Source organism: Colletes latitarsis, chromosome 1 (genome assembly GCF_051014445.1).
Source record: "Colletes latitarsis isolate SP2378_abdomen chromosome 1, iyColLati1, whole genome shotgun sequence".
Lineage (NCBI taxonomy): Eukaryota > Metazoa > Arthropoda > Insecta > Hymenoptera > Colletidae > Colletes > Colletes latitarsis.
The window spans coordinates 16,889,423-16,907,558 of record NC_135134.1 but is presented as its reverse complement, the minus strand read 5'-3'; positions in this window follow the sequence as shown (position 1 = coordinate 16,907,558).

Here is an 18,136-nt window from a genome sequence, read left to right as displayed (position 1 = left end):
CATACTTTCGCATATTTCTGATATTTGATGGCCAGATTCTGGTCTTTTTCTAGTTTCGATCACGTAGTAATGCGGTACCACACTGAAACAGTCCATTAAACCTGGTTTCGATCAAAATTTTAGAGGATAACGCATGTTAGGTCTAGGTTAGGCCTGGGATTTGCCCTCATCAGACTCATACATTCGCATATTTCTCATACTTGATGGCCAGATCCTGGGCTTTTTCTGGTTCGGATCACGTGGTAATGTGGTACCACAATGAAACAGTCGACTAACCCTGGTCTCGGTCAATATTTTAGAGGATAACGCATGTTAGGTCTAGGTTAGGTCTCGGATTTGCACTCGTCAGGCTCATACTTTCGCATATTTCTCATACTTGTTGGCCAGATTCTGGGCTTTTTTTGGCTTGGATCACGTAGTAATGTGGTACCACACTGAAACTGTCCATTAAACCTGGTTTCGATCAATATTTTAGAGGATAACGCATGTTAGGTCTAGGTTAGGTCTGGGATTTGCACTCATCAGGCTCATACTTTCGCATATTTCTGATACTTGATGGCCAGATTCTTGGCCTTTTATGGTTTAGATCACGTAGTAATGCGGTACCACACTGAAACAGTCCATTAAACCTGGTTCCGATCAATATTTTTGAGGATAACGCATGTTAGGTCTGGGTTAGGTCTGGGATTTGCTCTCATCAGGCTCATACATTCGCATATTTCTCATACTTGTTGGCCAGATTCTGGGCTTTTTTCGGCTTGGATCACGTAGTAATGTGGGACCACACTGAAACAGTCGATTAAACCTGGTCTCGATCAATATTTTAGAGGATAACGCATGTTAGGTCTGGGTTAGGTCTGGGATTTGCCCTCTTCAGTCTCATACTTTCGCATTCTTCACATCCTTGTTGGCCAGATCCTGGGTTTTTTCTGGTTTGGATCACATAGTAATGTGGTACCACACTGAAACAGTCGACTAAACCTGGTCCCGATCAATATTTTAGAGTATAACGCATGTTAGGTCTGGGTTAGGTCTGGGATTTGCTCTCATCAGGCTCTTACTTTCGCATATTTCTCATACTTGATGGCCAGATCCTGGCCTTTTTCTGGTTTGGCTCACGTAGTAATGTGGTACCACACTGAAACAGTTGACCAAACCTGGTCTCGGTCAATATTTTAGAGGATAACGCATGTTAGGTCTAGGTTAGGTCTGGGATTTGCTCTCATCAGGCTCATACTTTCGCATATTTCTCGTACTTGTTGGCCATATCCTGCGCCTTTCTGGATTGGATCACGTAGTAATGTGGTACCACACTGAAACTGTCAATTAAACCCAGTCTGGGTCAACATTTCAAAGGTTAACTCATGTCAGGTCTAGGTTAGGTCTGTGATTTGCACTCATCAGGCTCATACTTTCGCATATTTCTCATACTTGTTGGCCAGATTCTGGGCTTTTTTTGGCTTGGATCACGTAGTAATGTGGGACCACACAGAAACAGTCGATTAAACCTGGTCTCGATCAATATTTTAGAGGATAACGCATGTTAGGTCTAGGTTAGGGCTGGGATTTGGTCTCATCAGGCTCATAGATTCGCATGTTTCTCATACTTGATGGCCAGATCCTGGGCTTTTTCTGGTTTGGATCACGTAGTAATGTGGTACCACACTGAAACTGTCGACTAATGCTGGCCTCGGTCAATATTTTAGAGGATAACGCATGTTAGGTCTAGGTTAGGTCTGGGATTTGCATTCATCTGGCTCATACCTTCGCATATTTCTCATACTTGTTGGCCAGATTCTGGGCTTTTTTTTTGGCTTGGATCACGTAGTAATGTGGTACCGCACTGAAACTGTCCATTAAACCTGGTTTCGATCAATATTTTTGAGGATAACGCATGTTAGGTCTGGGTTAGGTCTCGGATTTGCACTCATCAGGCTCATACTTTCGCATATTTCTCATACTTGATGGCCAGATCCTGGCCTTTTTCTGGTTTGGCTCACGTAGTAATGTGCTACCACACTGAAACAGTCGACTAAACCTGGTCACGATCAATATTTTAGAGGATAACGCATGTTAGGCCTAGGTTAGGGCTGGGATTTGGTCTCATCAGGCTCATACATTCGCATATATCTCATACTTGTTGGCCAGATTCTGGGCTTTTTTTGGCTTGGATCACGTAGTAATGTGGTACCACACTGAAACAGTCGATTAAACCTGGTCTCGGTCAATATTTTAGAGGATAACGCATGTTAGGTCTAGATTAGGTCTGGGATTTGCACTCATCAGGCTCATACTTTCGCATATTTCTCGTACTTGTTGGCCATATCCTGCGCCTTTCTGGATTGGATCACGTAGTAATGTGGTACCACACTGAAACTGTCAATTAAACCTAGTCTGGGTCAACATTTCAAAGGTTAACTCATGTTAGGTCTAGGTTAGGTCTGGGATTTGCTCTCATCAGGCTCATACTTTCGCATATTTCTCATACTTGTTGGCCAGATTCTGGCCTTTTTCTGGTTTGGCTCACGTAGTAATGTGGTACCACACTGAAACAGTCGACTAAACCTGGTCACGATCAATATTTTAGAGGATAACGCATGTTAGGTCTAGGTTAGGTCTGGGATTTGCATTCATCTGGCTCATACTTTCGCATATTTCTCATACTTGTTGGCCAGATTCTGGGCTTTTTTTTTGGCTTGGATCACGTAGTAATGTGGTACCGCACTGAAACTGTCCATTAAACCTGGTTTCGATCAATATTTTTGAGGATAACGCATGTTAGGTCTGGGTTAGGTCTCGGATTTGCACTCATCAGGCTCATACTTTCGCATATTTCTCATACTTGATGGCCAGATCCTGGGCTTTTTCTGGTTTGGATCACGTAGTAATGTGGTACCACACTGAAACAGTCGACTAGTCCTGGTCTCGGCCAATATTTTAGAGGATAACGCATGTTAGGTCTAGGTTAGGTCTGGGATTTGCACTCATCAGGCTCATACTTTCGCATATTTCTCATACTTGTTGGCCAGATTCTGGGCTTTTTTTGGCTTGGATCACGTAGTAATGTGGGACCACACTGAAACAGTCGATTAAACCTGATCTCGATCAATATTTTAGAGGATAACGCATGTTAGGTCTGGGTTAGGTCTGGGATTTGCCCTCTTCAGTCTCATACTTTCGCATTCTTCACATCCTTGTTGGCCAGATCCTCGGTTTTTTCTGGTTTGGATCACATAGTAATGTGGTACCACACTGAAACAGTCGATTAAACCTGGTTTCAATCAATATTTTAGAGGATAACGCATGTCAGGTCTATGTTAGGTCTGGGATTTGCTCTCATCAGGCTCATACTTTCGCATATTTCTCATACTTGTTGGCCAGATTCTGGGCTTTTTTTGGCTTGGATCACGTAGTAATGTGGGTCCACACTGAAACAGTCGATTAAACCTGGTCTCGATCAATATTTTAGAGGATAACGCATGTTAGGTCTGGGTTAGGTCTGGGATTTGCTCTCATCAGGCTCATACTTTCGCATATTTCTCATACTTGTTGACCAGATACTGGGCTTTTTTTGGCTTGGATCACGTAGTAATGTGGGACCACACTGAAACAGTCGATTAAACCTGGTCTCGATCAATATTTTAGAGGATAACGCATGTTAGGTCTAGGTTAGGTCTGGGATTTGCATTCATCTGGCTCATACTTTCGCATATTTCTCATACTTGTTGGCCAGATTCTGGGCTTTTTTTGGCTTGGATCACGTAGTAATGTGGTACCACACTGAAACTGTCCATTAAACCTGGTTTCGATCAATATTTTAGAGGATAACGCATGTTAGGTCTTAGTTAGGTCTGGGATTTGCTCTCATCAGGCTCATACATTCGCATATTCCTCATACTTGATGGCCAGATCCTGGGCTTTTTCTGGTTTGGATCACGTAGTAATGTGGTACCATACTGAAACAGTCGACTAATCCTGGTCTCGGTCAATATTTTAGAGGATAACGCATGTTAGGTCTAGGTTAGGTCTGGGATTTGCATTCATCTGGCTCATACTTTCGCATATTTCTCATACTTGTTGGCCAGATTCTGGGCTTTTTTTTGGGCTTGGATCACATAGTAATGTGGTACCACACTGAAACTGTCCATTAAACCTGGTTTCGATCAATATTTTAGAGGATAACGCATGTTAGGTCTGGGTTAGGTCTGGGATTTGCTCTCATCAGGCTCATACATTCGCATATTTCTCATACTTGATGGCCAGATCCTGGGCTTTTTCTGGTTTGGATCACGTAGTAATGTGGTACCACACTGAAACAGTCGACTAATCCTGGTCTCGATCAATATTTTAGAGGATAACGCATGTTAGGTCTGGGTTAGGTCTCGGATTTGCACTCATCAGGCTCTTACTTTCGCATATTTCTCATACTTGATGGCCAGATCCTGGCCTTTTTCTGGTTTGGCTCACGTAGTAATGTGGTACCACACTGAAACAGTTGACTAAACCTGGTCTCGGTCAATATTTTAGAGGATAACGCATGTTAGGTCTGGGTTAGGTCTGGGATTTGCTCTCATCAGGCTCATACTTTCGCATATTTCTCGTACTTGTTGGCCATATCCTGCGCCTTTCTGGATTGGATCACGTAGTAATGTGGTACCACACTGAAACTGTCAATTAAACCCAGTCTGGGTCAACATTTCAAAGGTTAACTCATGTCAGGTCTAGGTTAGGTCTGTGATTTGCACTCATCAGGCTCATACTTTCGCATATTTCTCATACTTGTTGGCCAGATTCTGGGCTTTTTTTGGCTTGGATCACGTAGTAATGTGGGACCACACTGAAACAGTCGATTAAACCTGGTCTCGATCAATATTTTAGAGGATAACGCATGTTAGGTCTGGGTTAGGTCTGGGATTTGCCCTCTTCAGTCTCATACTTTCGCATTCTTCACATCCTTGTTGGCCAGATCCTGGGTTTTTTCTGGTTTGGATCACATAGTAATGTGGTACCACACTGAAACAGTCGACTAAACCTGGTCACGATCAATATTTTAGAGGATAACGCATGTTAGGTCTAGGTTAGGGCTGGGATTTGGTCTCATCAGGCTCATACATTCGCATATTTCTCATACTTGATGGCCAGATCCTGGGCTTCTTCTGGTGTGGATCACGTAGTAATGTGGCACCACACTGAAACAGTCGACTGAACCTGGTCATGATCAATATTGTAGAGGATAACGCATGTTAGGTCTAGGTTAGGTCTGGGATTTGCTCTCATCAGGCTCATACTTTCGCATATTTCTCGTACTTGTTGGCCATATCCTGCGCCTTTCTGGATTGGATCACGTAGTAATGTGGTACCACACTGAAACTGTCAATTAAACCTAGTCTGGGTCAACATTTCAAAGGTTAACTCATGTTAGGTCTAGGTTAGGTCTGGGATTTGCTCTCATCAGGCTCATACTTCCGCATGTTTCTCATACTTGATGGCCAGATTCTGGGCTTTTTTTAGTTTGGATCACGCAGTAATGTGGTACCACACTGAAACAGACCATTAAACCTGGTTTCGATCAATATTTTAGAGGATAACACATGTTAGGTCTAGGTTAGGTCTGGGATTTGCTCTCATCAGGCTCATACATTCGCATATTTCTCATACTTGATGGCCAGATCCTGGGCTTTTTCTGGTTTGGATCACGTAGTAATGTGGTACCACACTGAAACAGTCGACTAATCCTGGTCTCGATCAATATTTTAGAGGATAACGCATGTCAGGTCTATGTTAGTTCTGGGATTTGCTCTCATCAGGCTCATACTTTCGCATATTTCTCATACTTGCTGGCCAGATTCTGGGCTTTTTTTGGCTTGGATCACGTAGTAATGTGGGACCACACTGAAACAGTCGATTAAACCTGGTCTCGATCAATATTTTAGAGGATAACGCATGTTAGGTCTGGGTTAGTTCTGGGATTTGCACTCATCAGTCTCATACTTTCGCATTCTTCACATCCTTGTTGGCCAGATCCTGGGTTTTTTCTGGTTTGGATCACGTAGTAATGTGGTACCACACTGAAACAGTCGACTAATGCTGGCCTCGATCAATATTTTAGAGGATAACGCATGTTGGGTCTGGGTTAGGTCTCGGATTTGCACTCATCAGGCTCATACTTTCGCATATTTCTCATACTTGATGGCCAGATCCTGGCCTTTTTCTGGTTTGGCTCACGTAGTAATGTGGTACCACACTGAAACAGTTGACTAAACCTGGTGTCGGTCAATATTTTAGAGGATAACGCATGTTAGGTCTAGGTTAGGTCTGGCATTTGCTCTCATCAGGCTCATACTTTCGCATATTTCTCGTACTTGTTGGCCATATCCTGCGCCTTTCTGGATTGGATCACGTAGTAATGTGGTACCACACTGAAACTGTCAATTAAACCTAGTCTGGGTCAACATTTCAAAGGTTAACTCATGTTAGGTCTAGGTTAGGTCTGGGATTTGCTCTCATCAGGCTCATACTTTCGCATGTTTCTCATACTTGATGGCCAGATTCTGGGCTTTTTTTAGTTTGGATCACGCAGTAATGTGGTACCACACTGAAACAGACCATTAAACCTGGTTTCGATCAATATTTTAGAGGATAACGCATGTTAGGTCTAGGTTAGGTCTGGGACTTGCACACATCAGGCTCATACTTTCGCATATTTCTCATACTTGTTGGCCAGATTCTGGGCTTTTTTTGGCTTGGATAACGTAGTAATGTGGTACCACACTGAAACTGTCCATTAAACCTGGTCTCGATCAATATTTTAGAGGATAACGCATGTTAGGTCTGGGTTAGGTCTGGGATTTGCCCTCTTCAGTCTCATACTTTCGCATTCTTCACATCCTTGTTGGCCAGATCCTGGGTTTTTTCTGGTTTGGGTCACGTAGTAATGTGGTACCACACTGAAACAGTCGACTAAACCTGGTCACGATCAATATTTTAGAGGATAACGCATGTTAGGTCTAGGTTAGGGCTGGAATTTGGTCTCATCAGGCTCATACAATCGCATATTTCTCATACTTGATGGCCAGATCCTGGGTTTTTTCTGGTTTGGATCACGTAGTAATGTGGTACCACACTGAAACTGTCGACTAATGCTGGTCTCGGTCAATATTTTAGAGGATAACGCATGTTAGGTCTAGGTTAGGTCCGGGATTTGCATTCATCTGGCTCATACTTTCGCATATTTCTCATACTTGTTGGCCAGATTCTGGGCTTTTTTTGGCTTGGATCACGTAGTAATGTGGTACCACACTGAAACTGTCCATTAAACCTGGTTTCGATCAAAGTTTTAAAGGATAACGCATGTTAGGTCTAGGTTAGGTCTGGGATTTGCACTCATCAGGCACATACTTTCGCATATTTCTCATACTTGATGGCCTGATCCTGGGCTTTCTCTGGTTTGAATCACGTAGTAATGTGGGAGCACACTGAAACAGTCGATTAAACCTGGTCTCGATCAATATTTTGGAGGATAACGCATGTCAGGTCTATGTTAGGTCTGGGATTTGCTCTCATCAGGCTCATACTTTCGCATATCTCTCATACTTGTTGGCCAGATCCTGGGCTTTTACTGGTTTGGTTCACGTAGTAATGTGGGACCACACTGAAACAATCGATTAAACCTGGTCTCGACCAATATTTTAGAGGATAACGCATGTTAGGTCTGGGTTAGGTCTGGGATTTGCCCTCTTCAGTCTCATACTTTCCCATTCTTCACATCCTTGTTGGCCAGATCCTGGGTTTTTTCTGGTTTGGATCACATAGTAATGTGGTACCACACTGAAACAGACGACTAAACCTGGTCACGATCAATATTTTAGACGATAACGCATGTTAGGTCTAGGTTAGGGCTGGGATTTGCTCCCATCAGGCTCATACTTCCGCATATTTCTCATACTTGTTGGCCAGATTCTGGGCTTTTTTTGGCTTGGATCACGTAGTAATGTGGTACCACACTGAAACTGTCCATTAAACCTGGTTCCGATCAATATTTTTGAGGATAACGCATGTTAGGTCTGGGTTAGGTCTGGGATTTGCTCTCATCAGGCTCATACATTCGCATATTTCTCGTACTTGTTGGCCATATCCTGCGCCTTTCTGGATTGGATCACGTAGTAATGTGGTACCACACTGAAACTGTCAATTAAACCCAGTCTGGGTCAACATTTCAAAGGTTAACTCATGTCAGGTCTAGGTTAGGTCTGTGATTTGCACTCATCAGGCTCATACTTTCGCATATTTCTCATACTTGTTGGCCAGATTCTGGGCTTTTTTTGGCTTGGATCACGTAGTAATGTGGGACCACACAGAAACAGTCGATTAAACCTGGTCTCGATCAATATTTTAGAGGATAACGCATGTTAGGTCTAGGTTAGGGCTGGGATTTGGTCTCATCAGGCTCATAGATTCGCATGTTTCTCGTACTTGATGGCCAGATCCTGGGCTTTTTCTGGTTTGGATCACGTAGTAATGTGGTACCACACTGAAACTGTCGACTAATGCTGGCCTCGGTCAATATTTTAGAGGATAACGCATGTTAGGTCTAGGTTAGGTCTGGGATTTGCATTCATCTGGCTCATACTTTCGCATATTTCTCATACTTGTTGGCCAGATTCTGGGCTTTTTCTTTGGCTTGGATCACGTAGTAATGTGGTACCGCACTGAAACTGTCCATTAAACCTGGTTTCGATCAATATTTTTGAGGATAACGCATGTTAGGTCTGGGTTAGGTCTCGGATTTGCACTCATCAGGCTCATACTTTCGCATATTTCTCATACTTGATGGCCAGATCCTGGCCTTTTTCTGGTTTGGCTCACGTAGTAATGTGGTACCACACTGAAACAGTCGACTAAACCTGGTCACGATCAATATTTTAGAGGATAACGCATGTTAGGTCTAGGTTAGGGCTGGGATTTGGTCTCATCAGGCTCATACTTTCGCATATTTCTCATACTTGCTGGCCATATCCTGCGCCTTTCTGGATTGGATCACGTAGTAATGTGGTACCACACTGAAACTGTCAATTAAACCTAGTCTGGGTCAACATTTCAAAGGTTAACTCATGTTAGGTCTAGGTTAGGTCTGGGATTTGCTCTCATCAGGCTCATACTTTCGCATGTTTCTCATACTTGATGGCCAGATTCTGGGCTTTTTTTAGTTTGGATCACGCAGTAATGTGGTACCACACTGAAACAGACCATTAAACCTGGTTTCGATCAATATTTCAGAGGATAACACATGTTAGGTCTAGGTTAGGTCTGGGATTTGCTCTCATCAGGCTCATACATTCGCATATTTCTCATACTTGATGGCCAGATCCTGGGCTTTCTCTGGTTTGGATCACGTAGTAATGTGGTACCACACTGAAACAGTCGACTAATCCTGGTCTCGGCCAATATTTTAGAGGATAACGCATATTAGGTCTAGGTTAGGTCTGGGATTTGCACTCATCAGGCTCATACTTTCGCATATTTCTCATACTTGTTGGCCAGATTCTGGGCTTTTTTTGGCTTGGATCACGTAGTAATGTGGGTCCACACTGAAACAGTCGATTAAACCTGGTCTCGATCAATATTTTAGAGGATAACGCATGTTAGGTCTGGGTTAGGTCTGGGATTTGCCCTCTTCAGTCTCATACTTTCGCATTCTTCACATCCTTGTTGGCCAGATCCTGGGTTTTTTCTGGTTTGGATCACATAGTAATGTGGTACCACACTGAAACAGTCGATTAAACCTGGTTTCGATCAATATTTTAGAGGATAACGCATGTCAGGTCTATGTTAGGTCTGGGATTTGCTCTCATCAGGCTCATACTTTCGCATATTTCTCATACTTGTTGGCCAGATTCTGGGCGTTTTTTGGCTTGGATCACGTAGTAATGTGGGTCCACACTGAAACAGTCGATTAAACCTGGTCTCGATCAATATTTTAGAGGATAACGCATGTTAGGTCTGGGTTAGGTCTGGGATTTGCTCTCATCAGGCTCATACTTTCGCATATTTCTCATACTTGTTGACCAGATACTGGGCTTTTTTTGGCTTGGATCACGTAGTAATGTGGGACCACACTGAAACAGTCGATTAAACCTGGTCTCGATCAATATTTTAGAGGATAACGCATGTTAGGTCTAGGTTAGGTCTGGGATTTGCATTCATCTGGCTCATACTTTCGCATATTTCTCATACTTGTTGGCCAGATTCTGGGCTTTTTTTGGCTTGGATCACGTAGTAATGTGGTACCACACTGAAACTGTCCATTAAACCTGGTTTCGATCAATATTTTAGAGGATAACGCATGTTAGGTCTTAGTTAGGTCTGGGATTTGCTCTCATCAGGCTCATACATTCGCATATTCCTCATACTTGATGGCCAGATCCTGGGCTTTTTCTGGTTTGGATCACGTAGTAATGTGGTACCATACTGAAACAGTCGACTAATCCTGGTCTCGGTCAATATTTTAGAGGATAACGCATGTTAGGTCTAGGTTAGGTCTGGGATTTGCATTCATCTGGCTCATACTTTCGCATATTTCTCATACTTGTTGGCCAGATTCTGGGCTTTTTTTTGGGCTTGGATCACATAGTAATGTGGTACCACACTGAAACTGTCCATTAAACCTGGTTTCGATCAATATTTTAGAGGATAACGCATGTTAGGTCTGGGTTAGGTCTGGGATTTGCTCTCATCAGGCTCATACATTCGCATATTTCTCATACTTGATGGCCAGATCCTGGGCTTTTTCTGGTTTGGATCACGTAGTAATGTGGTACCACACTGAAACAGTCGACTAATCCTGGTCTCGATCAATATTTTAGAGGATAACGCATGTTAGGTCTGGGTTAGGTCTCGGATTTGCACTCATCAGGCTCTTACTTTCGCATATTTCTCATACTTGATGGCCAGATCCTGGCCTTTTTCTGGTTTGGCTCACGTAGTAATGTGGTACCACACTGAAACAGTTGACTAAACCTGGTCTCGGTCAATATTTTAGAGGATAACGCATGTTAGGTCTGGGTTAGGTCTGGGATTTGCTCTCATCAGGCTCATACTTTCGCATATTTCTCGTACTTGTTGGCCATATCCTGCGCCTTTCTGGATTGGATCACGTAGTAATGTGGTACCACACTGAAACTGTCAATTAAACCCAGTCTGGGTCAACATTTCAAAGGTTAACTCATGTCAGGTCTAGGTTAGGTCTGTGATTTGCACTCATCAGGCTCATACTTTCGCATATTTCTCATACTTGTTGGCCAGATTCTGGGCTTTTTTTGGCTTGGATCACGTAGTAATGTGGGACCACACTGAAACAGTCGATTAAACCTGGTCTCGATCAATATTTTAGAGGATAACGCATGTTAGGTCTGGGTTAGGTCTGGGATTTGCCCTCTTCAGTCTCATACTTTCGCATTCTTCACATCCTTGTTGGCCAGATCCTGGGTTTTTTCTGGTTTGGATCACATAGTAATGTGGTACCACACTGAAACAGTCGACTAAACCTGGTCACGATCAATATTTTAGAGGATAACGCATGTTAGGTCTAGGTTAGGGCTGGGATTTGGTCTCATCAGGCTCATACATTCGCATATTTCTCATACTTGATGGCCAGATCCTGGGCTTCTTCTGGTGTGGATCACGTAGTAATGTGGCACCACACTGAAACAGTCGACTGAACCTGGTCATGATCAATATTGTAGAGGATAACGCATGTTAGGTCTAGGTTAGGTCTGGGATTTGCTCTCATCAGGCTCATACTTTCGCATATTTCTCGTACTTGTTGGCCATATCCTGCGCCTTTCTGGATTGGATCACGTAGTAATGTGGTACCACACTGAAACTGTCAATTAAACCTAGTCTGGGTCAACATTTCAAAGGTTAACTCATGTTAGGTCTAGGTTAGGTCCGGGATTTGCTCTCATCAGGCTCATACTTCCGCATGTTTCTCATACTTGATGGCCAGATTCTGGGCTTTTTTTAGTTTGGATCACGCAGTAATGTGGTACCACACTGAAACAGACCATTAAACCTGGTTTCGATCAATATTTTAGAGGATAACACATGTTAGGTCTAGGTTAGGTCTGGGATTTGCTCTCATCAGGCTCATACATTCGCATATTTCTCATACTTGATGGCCAGATCCTGGGCTTTTTCTGGTTTGGATCACGTAGTAATGTGGTACCACACTGAAACAGTCGACTAATCCTGGTCTCGATCAATATTTTAGAGGATAACGCATGTCAGGTCTATGTTAGTTCTGGGATTTGCTCTCATCAGGCTCATACTTTCGCATATTTCTCATACTTGCTGGCCAGATTCTGGGCTTTTTTTGGCTTGGATCACGTAGTAATGTGGGACCACACTGAAACAGTCGATTAAACCTGGTCTCGATCAATATTTTAGAGGATAACGCATGTTAGGTCTGGGTTAGTTCTGGGATTTGCACTCATCAGTCTCATACTTTCGCATTCTTCACATCCTTGTTGGCCAGATCCTGGGTTTTTTCTGGTTTGGATCACGTAGTAATGTGGTACCACACTGAAACAGTCGACTAATGCTGGCCTCGATCAATATTTTAGAGGATAACGCATGTTGGGTCTGGGTTAGGTCTCGGATTTGCACTCATCAGGCTCATACTTTCGCATATTTCTCATACTTGATGGCCAGATCCTGGCCTTTTTCTGGTTTGGCTCACGTAGTAATGTGGTACCACACTGAAACAGTTGACTAAACCTGGTGTCGGTCAATATTTTAGAGGATAACGCATGTTAGGTCTAGGTTAGGTCTGGCATTTGCTCTCATCAGGCTCATACTTTCGCATATTTCTCGTACTTGTTGGCCATATCCTGCGCCTTTCTGGATTGGATCACGTAGTAATGTGGTACCACACTGAAACTGTCAATTAAACCTAGTCTGGGTCAACATTTCAAAGGTTAACTCATGTTAGGTCTAGGTTAGGTCTGGGATTTGCTCTCATCAGGCTCATACTTTCGCATGTTTCTCATACTTGATGGCCAGATTCTGGGCTTTTTTTAGTTTGGATCACGCAGTAATGTGGTACCACACTGAAACAGACCATTAAACCTGGTTTCGATCAATATTTTAGAGGATAACGCATGTTAGGTCTAGGTTAGGTCTGGGACTTGCACACATCAGGCTCATACTTTCGCATATTTCTCATACTTGTTGGCCAGATTCTGGGCTTTTTTTGGCTTGGATAACGTAGTAATGTGGTACCACACTGAAACTGTCCATTAAACCTGGTCTCGATCAATATTTTAGAGGATAACGCATGTTAGGTCTGGGTTAGGTCTGGGATTTGCCCTCTTCAGTCTCATACTTTCGCATTCTTCACATCCTTGTTGGCCAGATCCTGGGTTTTTTCTGGTTTGGGTCACGTAGTAATGTGGTACCACACTGAAACAGTCGACTAAACCTGGTCACGATCAATATTTTAGAGGATAACGCATGTTAGGTCTAGGTTAGGGCTGGAATTTGGTCTCATCAGGCTCATACAATCGCATATTTCTCATACTTGATGGCCAGATCCTGGGTTTTTTCTGGTTTGGATCACGTAGTAATGTGGTACCACACTGAAACTGTCGACTAATGCTGGTCTCGGTCAATATTTTAGAGGATAACGCATGTTAGGTCTAGGTTAGGTCCGGGATTTGCATTCATCTGGCTCATACTTTCGCATATTTCTCATACTTGTTGGCCAGATTCTGGGCTTTTTTTGGCTTGGATCACGTAGTAATGTGGTACCACACTGAAACTGTCCATTAAACCTGGTTTCGATCAAAGTTTTAAAGGATAACGCATGTTAGGTCTAGGTTAGGTCTGGGATTTGCACTCATCAGGCACATACTTTCGCATATTTCTCATACTTGATGGCCTGATCCTGGGCTTTCTCTGGTTTGAATCACGTAGTAATGTGGGAGCACACTGAAACAGTCGATTAAACCTGGTCTCGATCAATATTTTGGAGGATAACGCATGTCAGGTCTATGTTAGGTCTGGGATTTGCTCTCATCAGGCTCATACTTTCGCATATCTCTCATACTTGTTGGCCAGATCCTGGGCTTTTACTGGTTTGGTTCACGTAGTAATGTGGGACCACACTGAAACAATCGATTAAACCTGGTCTCGACCAATATTTTAGAGGATAACGCATGTTAGGTCTGGGTTAGGTCTGGGATTTGCCCTCTTCAGTCTCATACTTTCCCATTCTTCACATCCTTGTTGGCCAGATCCTGGGTTTTTTCTGGTTTGGATCACATAGTAATGTGGTACCACACTGAAACAGACGACTAAACCTGGTCACGATCAATATTTTAGACGATAACGCATGTTAGGTCTAGGTTAGGGCTGGGATTTGCTCCCATCAGGCTCATACTTCCGCATATTTCTCATACTTGTTGGCCAGATTCTGGGCTTTTTTTGGCTTGGATCACGTAGTAATGTGGTACCACACTGAAACTGTCCATTAAACCTGGTTCCGATCAATATTTTTGAGGATAACGCATGTTAGGTCTGGGTTAGGTCTGGGATTTGCTCTCATCAGGCTCATACATTCGCATATTTCTCGTACTTGTTGGCCATATCCTGCGCCTTTCTGGATTGGATCACGTAGTAATGTGGTACCACACTGAAACTGTCAATTAAACCCAGTCTGGGTCAACATTTCAAAGGTTAACTCATGTCAGGTCTAGGTTAGGTCTGTGATTTGCACTCATCAGGCTCATACTTTCGCATATTTCTCATACTTGTTGGCCAGATTCTGGGCTTTTTTTGGCTTGGATCACGTAGTAATGTGGGACCACACAGAAACAGTCGATTAAACCTGGTCTCGATCAATATTTTAGAGGATAACGCATGTTAGGTCTAGGTTAGGGCTGGGATTTGGTCTCATCAGGCTCATAGATTCGCATGTTTCTCGTACTTGATGGCCAGATCCTGGGCTTTTTCTGGTTTGGATCACGTAGTAATGTGGTACCACACTGAAACTGTCGACTAATGCTGGCCTCGGTCAATATTTTAGAGGATAACGCATGTTAGGTCTAGGTTAGGTCTGGGATTTGCATTCATCTGGCTCATACTTTCGCATATTTCTCATACTTGTTGGCCAGATTCTGGGCTTTTTCTTTGGCTTGGATCACGTAGTAATGTGGTACCGCACTGAAACTGTCCATTAAACCTGGTTTCGATCAATATTTTTGAGGATAACGCATGTTAGGTCTGGGTTAGGTCTCGGATTTGCACTCATCAGGCTCATACTTTCGCATATTTCTCATACTTGATGGCCAGATCCTGGCCTTTTTCTGGTTTGGCTCACGTAGTAATGTGGTACCACACTGAAACAGTCGACTAAACCTGGTCACGATCAATATTTTAGAGGATAACGCATGTTAGGTCTAGGTTAGGGCTGGGATTTGGTCTCATCAGGCTCATACTTTCGCATATTTCTCATACTTGCTGGCCATATCCTGCGCCTTTCTGGATTGGATCACGTAGTAATGTGGTACCACACTGAAACTGTCAATTAAACCTAGTCTGGGTCAACATTTCAAAGGTTAACTCATGTTAGGTCTAGGTTAGGTCTGGGATTTGCTCTCATCAGGCTCATACTTTCGCATGTTTCTCATACTTGATGGCCAGATTCTGGGCTTTTTTTAGTTTGGATCACGCAGTAATGTGGTACCACACTGAAACAGACCATTAAACCTGGTTTCGATCAATATTTCAGAGGATAACACATGTTAGGTCTAGGTTAGGTCTGGGATTTGCTCTCATCAGGCTCATACATTCGCATATTTCTCATACTTGATGGCCAGATCCTGGGCTTTCTCTGGTTTGGATCACGTAGTAATGTGGTACCACACTGAAACAGTCGACTAATCCTGGTCTCGGCCAATATTTTAGAGGATAACGCATATTAGGTCTAGGTTAGGTCTGGGATTTGCACTCATCAGGCTCATACTTTCGCATATTTCTCATACTTGTTGGCCAGATTCTGGGCTTTTTTTGGCTTGGATCACGTAGTAATGTGGGTCCACACTGAAACAGTCGATTAAACCTGGTCTCGATCAATATTTTAGAGGATAACGCATGTTAGGTCTGGGTTAGGTCTGGGATTTGCCCTCTTCAGTCTCATACTTTCGCATTCTTCACATCCTTGTTGGCCAGATCCTGGGTTTTTTCTGGTTTGGATCACATAGTAATGTGGTACCACACTGAAACAGTCGATTAAACCTGGTTTCGATCAATATTTTAGAGGATAACGCATGTCAGGTCTATGTTAGGTCTGGGATTTGCTCTCATCAGGCTCATACTTTCGCATATTTCTCATACTTGTTGGCCAGATTCTGGGCGTTTTTTGGCTTGGATCACGTAGTAATGTGGGTCCACACTGAAACAGTCGATTAAACCTGGTCTCGATCAATATTTTAGAGGATAACGCATGTTAGGTCTGGGTTAGGTCTGGGATTTGCTCTCATCAGGCTCATACTTTCGCATATTTCTCATACTTGTTGACCAGATTCTGGGCTTTTTTTGGCTTGGATCACGTAGTAATGTGGGACCACACTGAAACAGTCGATTAAACCTGGTCTCGATCAATATTTTAGAGGATAACGCATGTTAGGTCTGGGTTAGGTCTGGGATTTGCCCTCTTCAGTCTCATACTTTCGCATTCTTCACATCCTTGTTGGCCAGATCCTGGGTTTTTTCTGGTTTGGATCACATAGTAATGTGGTACCACACTGAAACAGTCGACTAAACCTGGTCACGATCAATATTTTAGAGGATAAGGCATGTTAGGTCTAGGTTAGGGCTGGGATTTGGTCTCATCAGGCTCATACATTCGCATATTTCTCATACTTGATGGCCAGATCCTGGGCTTTTTCTGGTTTGGATCACGTAGTAATGTGGTACCACACTGAAACTGTCGACTAATGCTGGCCTCGGTCAATATTTTAGAGGATAACGCATGTTAGGTCTAGGTTAGGTCTGGGATTTGCATTCATCTGACTCTTACTTTCGCATATTTCTCATACTTGTTGGCCAGATTCTGGGCTTTTTTTTGGGCTTGGATCACATAGTAATGTGGTACCACACTGAAACTGTCCATTAAACCTGGTTTCGATCAATATTTTAGAGGATAACGCATGTTAGGTCTGGGTTAGGTCTGGGATTTGCTCTCATCAGGCTCATACATTCGCATATTTCTCATACTTGATGGCCAGATCCTGGGCTTTTTCTGGTTTGGATCACGTAGTAATGTGGTACCACACTGAAACAGTTGACTAATCCTGGTCTCGATCAATATTTTAGAGGATAACGCATGTTAGGTCTGGGTTAGGTCTCGGATTTGCACTCATCAGGCTCTTACTTTCGCATATTTCTCATACTTGATGGCCAGATCCTGGCCTTTTTCTGGTTTGGCTCACGTAGTAATGTGGTACCACACTGAAACAGTCGACTAAACCTGGTCACGATCAATATTTTAGAGGATAACGCATGTTAGGTCTAGGTTAGGGCTGGGATTTGGTCTCATCAGGCTCATACATTCGCATATATCTCATACTTGTTGGCCAGATTCTGGGCTTTTTTTGGCTTGGATCACGTAGTAATGTGGTACCACACTGAAACAGTCGATTAAACCTGGTCTCGGTCAATATTTTAGAGGATAACGCATGTTAGGTCTAGATTAGGTCTGGGATTTGCACTCATCAGGCTCATACTTTCGCATATTTCTCATACTTGTTGGCCATATCCTGCGCCTTTCTGGATTGGATCACGTAGTAATGTGGTACCACACTGAAACTGTCAATTAAACCTAGTCTGGGTCAACATTTCAAAGGTTAACTCATGTTAGGTCTAGGTTAGGTCTGGGATTTGCTCTCATCAGGCTCATACTTTCGCATGTTTCTCATACTTGATGGCCAGATTCTGGGCTTTTTTTAGTTTGGATCACGCAGTAATGTGGTACCACACTGAAACAGACCATTAAACCTGGTTTCGATCAATATTTCAGAGGATAACACATGTTAGGTCTAGGTTAGGTCTGGGATTTGCTCTCATCAGGCCCATACAT